The sequence below is a fragment of the Callorhinchus milii genome, unplaced genomic scaffold (genome assembly GCF_018977255.1).
Source record: "Callorhinchus milii isolate IMCB2004 unplaced genomic scaffold, IMCB_Cmil_1.0 Scaffold22, whole genome shotgun sequence".
NCBI lineage: Eukaryota > Metazoa > Chordata > Chondrichthyes > Chimaeriformes > Callorhinchidae > Callorhinchus > Callorhinchus milii.
The window spans coordinates 8,967,910-8,979,915 of NW_024704763.1; the positions used below are offsets into that span (position 1 = coordinate 8,967,910).

The window sequence follows — 12,006 nt, forward strand, 5'->3', positions numbered from 1 at the left end:
CTCCTCCAGAAGCCTCCTTCGCTCACCTGGCTTAGGCCTTCTGTTTGTCTCTGACCCCTCCGCTGCACCATTGGTGGCCATGTTTTCAGAACATGTGCCCCAAACCCTCTGCTTTGCGCTTTTTTGCATGTCACACCCAAAGACCACCTCGTCTGCCTCTGTACTCGGGCTCCCATCCTGTCTCTGTAATACACTTTGAGACCAATATTCTGCCGAGGTGAAAGGTACTACATGTGCAAGCTGTTTTTGTGTTTGGAGATCACCTTGGGATATATGTTACCTACAAAACCAGTCACACCAGTTCAGTAATTACTGTCAACTTGCAAAACGCTACAAGAATGCAAACGCTTTCTTTGCTAAGACTGCTGTAACATCACCGCTTGTTTGATCTCTGCAGAGAACGGAAAAATCCAGAAAGTGGTGGAAATAAATGAATCGACCTTCGTTATATCAGAAATCAAAGTTCTGAGCAAACCGGGGCCGATCTTATCCATGTTCCTCGATTCACAAACAGTAAGTGGCGAACGTGCCCAGAATCATCCATCTGGTAATAAATACCCCAACCAGCATCATATTTACCCTCTCAGCACTGAGGAACAGCACTGACCTTGTGCCTTTTCCGTTTTTTCTAGAAACATCTGTACATCAACTCTGCGGAGGAGCTAGAGCGGTTTCCGATGCCGCAGTGTTTCCGTCACACAAACACCTGTGAAAATTGTGTCATGGCCCGAGACCCTGACTGTGGGTGGAACTCAATCAGAAAGCAATGTGAAACTTTCGATCCGAAGGGGTAAGTGATAACCTTGTGATTGTCAGCGCTGATTTCTAATCTTTTCAGTGGTCAGCCCGGCTCAGCTGGTTACACTCCCGCTTCGGGGTCAGAAGGTTGTGGGTTTATACCCCACAGTCAGCCAACTCTCTCCCTGTGAGCCGCCCATTTCAGGTACGAAAAGTACAAATGGCTGACTTTTGGATCACCACCACCATCACTTCCTGTGGTGTGCAAAGCAGGACGTGATGTTGGTGGTGACCAGGAAGATGACCATGTTTTCGAGCAGGCCAGCACAGTGAATGGGGTGCACAGTGCCATTGTAAGAGACTACAGTGAAGGGCGTTGTAATGGGTCTGCGCTGTGTTTAAACAAAGCTGCTGTGCCTTGTGCCCTCTGTAAAGAAATGGCCAAGTTAGAAGTTCCAATGGGATGTGATTAGGAAGGCCAGCGTTCTGTTGACAAGTGACTGTGTGATGTGGGATGAATGTGTTCTTACTGCATAGCCTCATCCCAGACTTTAAACGTGAAATCCTTTTCCAGGGCCCTCATCCAAGATCTCCAACATGGGAATCACCAGAGATGCAATAAAACTGAAATTAATCTGCTATTTGAGAAACAGATATTTAAAGGTGAGATTGAAAGAATGCATTCCATTCCAAACAAGGAGTAAGGCATGTGCAGTAAAGCATAGAGTACCACGGCTACCAACAAATAACAGGAGGAACTGTGGGACAACAGGAAATGCAAATCCAATAGACCTGTGAAAAACTAGAGTGTAGTTTGCTCGTCAGTGTTCTTAAAGGCAAGGTATAGTAAACTCCTGATAACTCAGCACTGCAAGGGAAAAAAGCTCAATAATGAGCTATCAGGTGGAACGCAGAGAGTTAAGCATAAGTATAAATATAAATTATAATAATATAAATAAATGCAGCCAGGATCTAGACAGTGTGATGACAGGTTTTTTTTTAGGGATTATTATCCCCGGAAAAACGATTCGCCAATCGACTAACAACTGGGTTCCTACTTACTGCAAGGTAAACAGAGTGTGGAGTATTAAAACCTGCCCAACATTTCACCCTGCTGGGAATAGAACCTAGGACTTTCGTTTGCGAGCCGAGTGCTCTATTCACTGAGCTACAGGATATCCCCAATATAAACACGGAACTTAGCTTGCTAGGAACACCCCATATCAGCCCAATTCCCCCTCCCGTGTCTGGAACCACTTTGCTCTAAAGCTCTTTGCATTGAAAAGTCTGCATTACCTTTCGGGTCTATTATAGTGAGAAGGAATGCCTGAGGCTAAAGCGCGGGTTTCAAGAGGGAGGTAGGCGAGTATGAAAGTTAGAGGCTTGACCGGGTGTGGATTAAATGGATAGCTTGCTCTGAGGGCCAGCACAGACTCGATGGGCCAAATGGCCTCATTCTGCACTATAAATATTTATGATTCTATGAAATCCACTTCAACCCACCCCCCCCCACACCACCCCACATTCTTTGTGGTGTTGCCTTGAACATGAAGATTGTGACCTGATCCTCCAGATAAAATTGGTCACTGACTCGGTTTATGGGATGTTACTGTGCACTCTGTCTAGTTCAGCTACAAAACACGCAGTCTCTACACTTCACAGTAAACACTGTGATTCACGATGAGATGTCCTCCTGACAGGAAAGGTGCTGTATGAAACGTCAGGATTATTTATCCTGGCATGGCCATCAAGGCTATAGTAAGCTTAACCCCCATTTCCTGATGCAACAAATTGCATTTATAAAGCGCCTTTCACTTTGGGAGGACGTCCCAGAGTGCTGGGGGTAACTCCACAAGGGGTTAAGTACGGCTTAGTAATGAGTTCTGCATTTTTCCTCTTAGCGAAACGTGGTTTTGCAAGACAAGGACCTGAATTGGGGAAAGAGACACAGCAAATCAACATTTCCCTGGATACCAAGCCACCGCCCATGTACCTGCCGTGCCGGAAGTATTCCTATCACGCCGAGTATTCATGGAAACACAAAGACCAGATGCTGCCCTGCTCCTCCACTCGTGATGATTGTCTTCTCCTCATCGAGAGATTTTCTGAGCCTGATTATGGCTTGTACGAGTGTATTTCGAAGGAAAATGGAATGGAGCAAGTTCTGGCTTCCTATTTTATTCCTCATTCATCTGGGTGCAGTCTCACTCTGTACCCACCTCTGCTTCTAGTTGTGACACTCCTTCTGTACTGAAGACATGGTCTTCACACCCTGGCACATTTCTATCTTCCATAAAACAAAGATTCCAACCAAAGGTCAGAAAGAAAAACACTTGCCACGAAAATGCCATTCAGCCTCCTCCTCCCAGGGTCTCCGTGTCACAAGCTGTTCTGTCGCTATAGCTTTCTAACAAATTTAACCTAATACCATTCGTGCAAAGACAGGCGAGTTGTTACCAGCGGTTTGAAACAGCATTGACGGCAGGACTCACTTAATAAGCAGCTGTGATGGGAAGACAACAACAGCTTGCATTTATATAGCGCCCTCCACGCCGGGCAGCATCTCAGAGCGCTTAACAATGGTGGAGCCCAAGGTTGAGCCAAGGGGAGGGGGAAGCTGTGGTCGAAAAGGCGCCATCTGAAGATGGGGAAGGAGGGGGGGGGGGCGAGGTGAAGGGGTTGATGGAGGGAGTTCCAAAGTTTCGGGGCATCGTGGCTGAAGGCACGGCTGCCGATGGTGGAGCGGAGGATTCGGGGCACGTGCTGGAGGCCGGACACAGTAGAGGGGAGGATGTACTGCTGTGGGGAGAGAGAATGTTAGAGAGATGGGGTGGGGGCAAAAATGGAGGGATTTAAACACTACAATGAGGATCTTGAAGTCAATGATGGTAGGACAGTGGTTGTTCTGGAGAGATGACATCAAAGCAAACAGAAGGGTCTTGTTTTTCCAAACCTCCCTCATGTGAAGCATTTTGCAGTAACAGCTCATGGACAGAATTTGGATCCAGCTGAATCTAGGTGTCAGCTTAATAATAATAATAATAATAATCCTTGCATTTGATATAGCGCTTTTCACGTCGGGAGGACGTCCCAAAGCGCTTCACAGAATACACTGTAAAGTGAATTGACTGTATATTTGTGGGCAAATGCGGCAGCCAATTGCGCACAGCAATGTGCCACAAACAGTCGTAGATTGAAAATGACCAATTTATTATTGTTTTTTGCTTTTTTTTTGCTTTTTTATTGCTTAGCCAAGTGAGTAGCACATCTCACCTCTGGGTCAGAAGATTGGTGTTCAAGCTCCAGTTCGGGACACAGAGCTCAGGGTCTCAGCTGCCTTCCAGAGACATGGATGTGGTTTGTTCTTGGATGAGGTGTACAGCCAAGAACCTCCGTGACCATTAATGATCCAATGGGCACTGTTGTTAAAGAGAAGGGAGTTTATCCTCGTGTCCATGCCAACAATCCCTTGAATAAACTGTTGTTCTTCTCTTGGCTGTTTGTGCGACATTTTCTTGGTGCAGATTGGTTGCCGCGTTTGGTAAAACCAGTTCTCTTACATCAGGTCAGTCAGTAACACTTTGGTCTCTGGATCACTGTCTAATAATGGGTCTGAGGTTAAGGAAACATCATTGATTTTCATATTTTACCCATTTGATTCTATGTTTTGCAATATAAATAAATACTTTTTGAAGCTGACTAACATGTGGTTATCTTTGGTTTGGCTTCCCCAATGGCTTCACCTCCCACCATCACACAGTCAGCTGCAGGGCGCTACCCTCCCTCTGCTCCTTTTCCTCATCTACAATGGGCCCCTTGGTGACACAAGCGCAGACAGGGTCAATTGTCACCTCTCCGTGGATGTCACCCAAATCTACCTCTACTTCTGCCCTTGATCCCAGGTCCACTGGTGATTTGACCGCCCGCCTGACAGACATCAAGTCCTGGATCAGCCTCAATTTTCTTCAGCGAAAGATGAAGAAGACTCTTCCTACTCATTCTTCCTGCACTGACTGCCTCAACCTCCTGGCCTCTCTCTCCACTCACCGAGGCAGTGTATACTCTCAGGGTTTCTATTCATCTTCAGCTTTCTTTCCTCCCTTACATCCGGTCTCTGACTCTGACTGTTTTTCTTCACCTTGGCCACATTGTTTGCCTCTGTCCCTATCTCACACCCATGGCTGCCGAAAACCTCATTTGCACCTTCATCATCTCTAATGTTCTCACCACTGACCTCCACAGCTTCACCATCCTTAAGCTCCAGCTCTTACAAATCTCTGCAGTTCATATCCTCACCCACTTCCCATGTTCATCACCTCTGTCTCCCAGTGGTTTGACTCAAAGTTCCTCACCCTTACCTACAAATTCCTTCATCATCCTCTGTGACGTTTGCCGGCATCACTCCTGCTCACCCACTTCTTTTTGCAAACTCGGGCCAGCTGCGCTGCTCTATCCCAGAGCCTTTGCACTCCTTCCATCAATCTGTCCCTTTTTCCCCTCTATCTATCAAAAGCTACCCAAAAACGTAACACATCGGCCATGCCCAAGTCACCTCTCTCCTCCCCTACCCTCCTGCGCCAGCACTGTCTCAGTAAAACGCTCCATTGGAAAGAAAAAGGAAGTTTCTCTCTCCTCATGTCCTGGCCAACACATCCCCAGATAAAATTGTCTGTCATTCATCAGGCCAGGTGGGCTCTAGGAAATGATGATTGATTGGTGACTCTGGGTGGTATCCAGAGCCAATTACAAGGGCACTCATCAAATTTCCTGATTTCTCATCTAGCAAGTCCATCCCTGATTGTTGTGGTTGTAATATAAGTGATTAAATTACACGTAACATGCTGGAGATGCGAGCAAGCGAGGGGAGTGTTCTGGTAAGTCAACGAGGCAGACACCCTCAGAAGAGTAGGGAGCCGAGGGGTCGGGATTCTGAGTAAGAAGGTTCCAAACAACGAGATTTCATTTCGAAATTTCCCGCCTGGACCAACGGCCCAAATCACCTGCATGACATCACTTCCGCACGCCATCTTTCAGACCCTCCCTTTTTATTTCTATTCCTCACCTCTTCCATGTCCTCCTCCTTCATCCACCATCCCTCTCTCTCTCTGGCTTTGGTCCTCCCGACATGAAAGGCGCTCTATAAATGGAATCTTGTTGTTGTTGTTGTTGTTGTCCAAATAAAACCATGAGAACCATCAGTGCTGTCTCCCTTAGCCCCACCCTTCCATACACGTGTGCTGTTTCCCCTAGCCCCCGCCATGCCTGTGTGTCCTAGCCCCCGCCTTGCCTGTGTGTCCTAGCCCCCGCCTTGCCTGCAGGCTAACCATGTCCCACTAAATGCTTTGCTTCCGATCTCCACATGCACGTTTTTACTGCTGCCCGAACCGAGCCACTCTTCGCGCAACCTGAAAATGCTCCCCTTTTACTCCCCACAACCCTGATACTGCCAATCAAGCTGCTAAACAATCGTCTCTCAGCAACCCTCAACTCCCGTGCCCCCCTGAAATCCAGCGCTGTCTCTAAATCTACCCTACTCCTGGTATAACAGTCACCTCCGTGCCCTCAAAACGTAAACACGGACGCCTGAGCGCAGTTGGCACAAATCCAGCCTCGCAATCCACCGCCAGCTGTGGCCTCTCCCTCTAGCAGGTCCAAACGGCCTTTTACTCCAAAACCATTTCAGATGCCAAAAACAACCCAAAGTCACTGTTCTCCACCATCCATCACCTCCTCCATACATTCCTTCAAGCTTCCTCCATCCTCACCTCAAATGGCCAGGGGAAAGAGGTCCTTTAGTTAGTGCCAAAGATTGAAAAAATCCACTTGGCTGCATCTTCCTCCCCTTGTCCCCTTCCGCACACCCCTCTGACCATCCACACCACCCCCGCTCATGCTACAGCCTCTACCACTCCCCTTTCCCTACAATCCTTTGCCCAGATTATTCCCCCCCTCCCTCTCAACCATCACCTGCTGCCTCGACTCCAGAATCCTTCACGATATGGACATTGACCAAACTAACCCATTCTGGTGCATTATGGACTTGTGTATTGCTGAATGGGATACAATGAGGAACGGCTGCCAGAGGGTTGTGCCATTGTCTCGGGCTGATCTTCGCATTCCATGGCAGATGGTTGTCTCACTGTGAAAGACTGGAGACAAGCTTATCTTATGGTTTGACTCTCAGTTAGATGGTTTGCAAAGTCCCAAAGCGAGCCCTTGTCTGGTAAAGGCAAATGTGATCGCTTGCACAGAAAGAGGGAAGAAAGACAGATTCCTCCACACTCTGGTCAGAGGTGCAGGACAGCAGAACATTTTGGGTCAGAAGCGACTGAAGCATTGACCCTCTTCCATAAAGTTGACGACGACGTACTCCATCAAAACCGATAACTCCTCCATCGTTTCCAGGCGACGGCCTAATTACCCGACAGTCCGGAATTCGCTTCCGCAGTTGTAAGACTAAACTCTTTAACTGTCGCTCATTGTTGTTCTTATTAACTATAAATCCAGACGAATTATAACATCTTAATTGTCTGAGTGTTTGTCTTATTCTTACCTCGGGGTTACCAAAGTAAATCACTCTCCACCCCTTTCCACCCAGTTGCAGGTCACCCTTCTCTCTCCTCTCCCCTCTGCTGGCCAACACAGTCAACCAGTTTCTCTCCTCAGGTTCTGTTCCTCTCCGCTGTCATCGCTGTCAGTCGACCATGCCATCCTCATCCAACGCCTCTCTTCCCTCATCCACCTTAGTGGGACCACACTAGTTTGGTTCGTGTCTTACCTAACAAACAGCTTTCACTTCATCTTTTCAAACGGTTTCTCCTCCTGCTCCGCTCGGTCACCTGTGGAGTACCCCAGGGCTCGAACTTTGGCCCTGTCCTCCTCTTCATCTATATCCTCTTAGTGATGTCATCTGCAGACATGGGGTAAACTTCCACATGTATGACACACAAATCTACTTCCCTTCCAGCTGTGAGTCCAGGTCTGCCGTTGTTCTGACAGCTTGTCTGGCAGACATCAGGGCCTGGATAAGTGAAAACTTCTTACTAAATGTTGACAAGATGGAAGCCATGTTCCTTGGCTCCCGTCAACGTCTTCTATCTTGGGCCCCTGTCCACCTCAACCTCCCCGGCCTATCCCTCAATACTTACTGAACCAGTGCGCAACCTTGGCATTAGGTTCGACCCACAGCTCTCCTTCCTTTCCCACATGCAGCCCCTGACGAGGACCACCTTCCTCCACCTCCACCTCGTTGCCTGCCTCCAACCGGCCTACCTTACTCCAGATGCAGCCAAATCACTCATCCATGCGTTCGTCACCTCCCACCTCGACTATTCAAATGCCCTCTTTACCGGTCACCCCAGCTCCCACCATGCACAACATCCAACTGATCCAAAACTCGGCGCCCACATACTCACCCACATTAAACTCTCTAGGCCCCAAATTGTCAAAGGACAAGGTGGGTCTGAACCATGTCTTCACGACCACCTGAGCAGGTCAGGTGACGGGATGGCCTCTCCAGCATGGCCTAAGGCTAGTGACCAAGCTCTGTGTTCCAGTTTCTCCACTTACTCTCTGTGTGAGGGCAGATTACACTGCTCAGATGGAAAGTCCTGCAATATCGATCCCAGCCAACAGAGGGCTGAAGGCATAGCAGTTGCCAGGAACTCAATCCTTCCCATAACAACCTGCAAATCATTGGTGAGATTCGATTGTGCTCGTGTTCAAAGCGAATCTCACCAGGAGAACGTCTCTGGCAGGTACTAGCCGTAGGAATAACTGATAAGAACAGACTGCACATGATCTTAGCCAAAAGGCTGAGAAGTGATCAGGAAGTGATGCTTGACGTTGACCCAATGACCCAGAGATTGGCCATTTTTTTCTTTTTCTTTTTTCTGTGAGCATGTGGTATGAAGCCAGCCTAACTCACCTCGATGGGATTTTCACACGAGATACTGAGATATACTGAGATAAACCAATAAATATCCACTGCATTTTCATCCAAGCACCTTGGGACGTCCGCCTGATGAGAAAGGCGCTGTATTGCATTATATCCAATTCCCCTTCCTCATCCCTCCCCTCCTGCAGGTAGTGGCATGTTCTGGGGTAGACTGACACATTCCTTGTCTAACTGACTCTGTCCCTCTTTACGAGCAGCCAATCAGTGAGATCACTGACTGTGAGAGTGCAGCCAAAGCTGCCCTGGCTTCAGCCCAGACCACATGTTAATTCCACAGAGTTTAACACAAGTAATCATAATCATAATAATAATAATAATCCTTTGCATTTGATACAGCGCCTTATCACATCTTCGAGACTTCTCAAAGTGCTTCACAAAATATACTGTAAAGTGAATTGACTGAGGGCAAATCCCGGCTGGCAATTGTGCAGAGCAGTGTCCCACAAACAGTTATGGATTGAGTGACCAAATTATTTTATTTTTTTTGAAAGATTACCCTTGGAAAAGTGATCTGTCAATCGACTAACAACTGGGTTCCTACTAACTGCTGGTAATCAGAGCCGTGTGGAGTGAGGAAACTTGCTCAATGTTTTGCGCTGCCCGAGAATCAAACCCAGGTCCTCTCGCTTGCGAGGCGAGTGCTCTAACCACTGAGCTACAGGACTCCAGCATATCCCTAGTCAATGGAGCCCAAAGTGGGGTCATTGGTTATTGGTCAATCGGTTATTGAGATCCTTCTTGAAGAGCAGACAGACAGTTTATATTAATAAAACAACAATGTCTGTCTCTTTCTGTCTATTTACGTGCGCTTGAAGAAGGATTTCAATAAGCGATTGACTTAGAGACATGATTTATACCTCAACGGAAAGGTCTTGCACCTGGGAGTGACATTGGTATATTTGTTTTCGGGTATTACTTATTGTTCATGAGTTATGACCTAAAATGTATTTCAGTTTTGTTTTTTTCACTTCAGTTACACTTGGTGGCCATCAAGTCAAAGTGGTGCTGTGGCATCATGCATCACAGAGCACGTACGTAGCCAAGCAGCAGCGGGAACAACATAAAGAACACAGATGAAGATAAGCCACGGCAACAACAACAAAATTACATTTTTAAAGCACCTTTCACATTGGGAGGACATCCCAGTGATTATAAATTATACACTTATATATATCATTATCTGCTGTGCGCAATTGGCTGCCACGTTCGCCCACAAATATACAGTCAATTCACTTTACAGTATGTTCTGTGAAGCGCTTTGGGACGTCTAGAAGACGGGGAGAGCGCTGTATCAAATGCAAGGATTATTATTATTATTATAAAGATGTTTAAGCAAAAATCAAAACTTTCAAAGATAAGTAAAAATGCTCAACAAAACAGAGAAGGTCTATTAAATGACACTGAAGAACAAAGATCAGCACGGCTGCACTTCAATGCTGAAAGGACTGCAACAGTGAGCCAAAATAAATTGCCCACTTAAAGAACAGCATGGCAAAATGAGTCCTCCCACAGGAGTCCTCCCTGATGAGTATAGATAAAAATGAAATGTATGTCTGCCTGTCAATCTACAATCCATATTGGAATCCTTGCATAGCTGCAATAGTTACAGCTAGTATTATTATAATAATAATAATAATAATCTTTGCATTTGATATAGCGCTTTGCATGTCTTCTCAACGTCCCAAAGCGCTTCACAGAATATACTGTAAAGTGAATTGACTGAATATTTGTGGGAGAACGTGGCAGCCAATTGCGCACAGCAATGATCCACAAACAGTCATGGATTGAAAATGACCAATTTATTATTGTTTTGTTTAGGAGGGATTATTATTAGGCTCTATGTGGAGTAAGGAAACTTGCCCAAGGTTTCTCCCTCTGCCTGGAATTGAACCCCAATGCAAAGCGAGTGCTCTAACCACTGAGCTACAGGACTAAATAGTATTGGATTCTGAGCAGGGACAATTGAGTATTCCTTTAATGACAATGTCACAAAAGATTCCTGGAACAGGCTCCGCGCTTGTATCAGAACCGTGTTCAATTGGAATTTTCAGATAAAAATTGCCCAGAACATTGAGTGTCCTTGACATACTGTTCCCAACAATAACGCGAGAGATTCAACCTGCTGGGCAAAGCGGCGTCGCTGAGACGGGCTCACTCGCTGGTGTCTGGCTGGGCTGTGATCCTGCAGTTTGTAACATTCACTGCAACATCCAGTTGTTGTGTTTTGAGTTGTGTAACATACCCACCCACCCCCAAACCCTCCTTTATCACCATAAACGTCACGTAAGGCACGCGTGCCCTTAATTGAGGGCGTATCATTCACTCGATCTTTAGTTGTATAATGTGTCTAATTATCATGACCGTGTTATCAGCTGCCCTTTGCCATCAGCACGTTCCAAGTAAGTTAATCACTCACTTATCTTGCAACAACAACAATTGTGAAATCAGGAGGACGTGTCGCTGGATAATGAGGGATTTGCACCCGAGCTACGGGTTGGAGTCAAGAGGGGTGGAAGAAACGGGGATAGAGGGGAAATTAGGAAATTTGCCAAGTGGCCCCATGATTGATTCTCGATACCATCCCAGAGCCACCAGTCAATCATCATCGCCCAGAGCCCACCCTCCTTGATGAGTGATAGCTTCGAAAGCTAATCACTGCCCGGAATTCACTCTTCTATTTAAGCCCCCGACAAAGGTTTATAAACGCCCAGAGGTCTTATGGTGAATTGCCCCCCTCCCCCCCATTTTACCTAAAAATCCTGAGCCCTTTTGGGGGAGCCAGCCCGCCATCGAGAACAAGTTGCATTTATGCAGCATCTTTTGTGTAGGGAGCACAATAACAACAAATAACATTTGTATAGCGTCTTTCACGTCAAGAGGATGTCCCAAGGAGCTTCACACAGCTGACTGGGAACCCGAGCTGGTGTTGGTGGGTGTAAGGAGGAGAAATCTATTTATTGCTGATGGTAGAATAAAATCGTGTTGTATTATTTATCATTTCGATCTATGGATCTATCAATGGATCTGCATCTGTCTATTGTCCCATGTCCTCACTGCTCACCTAGGACAACAGAAACGTAAGTCATCACAATGAGCTAAAGTGCCTGCTTCAGGTAATAACAACAACAACAAACTGCCTTTCTACAGTGCCTTTCACGTCAAGAGAATGTTCCAAGGTGCTGGACAATGAGAGGTTTGCACCCAAGCTGCGAGTTGGAGTCAAGAGAGGTGGAGGGCAAGAGAGGTGGTGACAGGAAGATGACCAAAAGCTCGGTCGAAGTGGAAGGTCTGGAGATGAGCCTTGAAGGAGA

The 12,006-nt window shown here is 46.7% G+C and overlaps 1 pseudogene; it reads right to left on the reverse strand.

Moving 5' to 3' along the window:
- Window positions 1–8,323: 8,323 nt before the first annotated feature.
- On the reverse strand, window positions 8,324–8,564 carry LOC121850604 (annotated as a pseudogene).
- Between the last annotated feature and the right edge of the window lie 3,442 nt (window positions 8,565–12,006).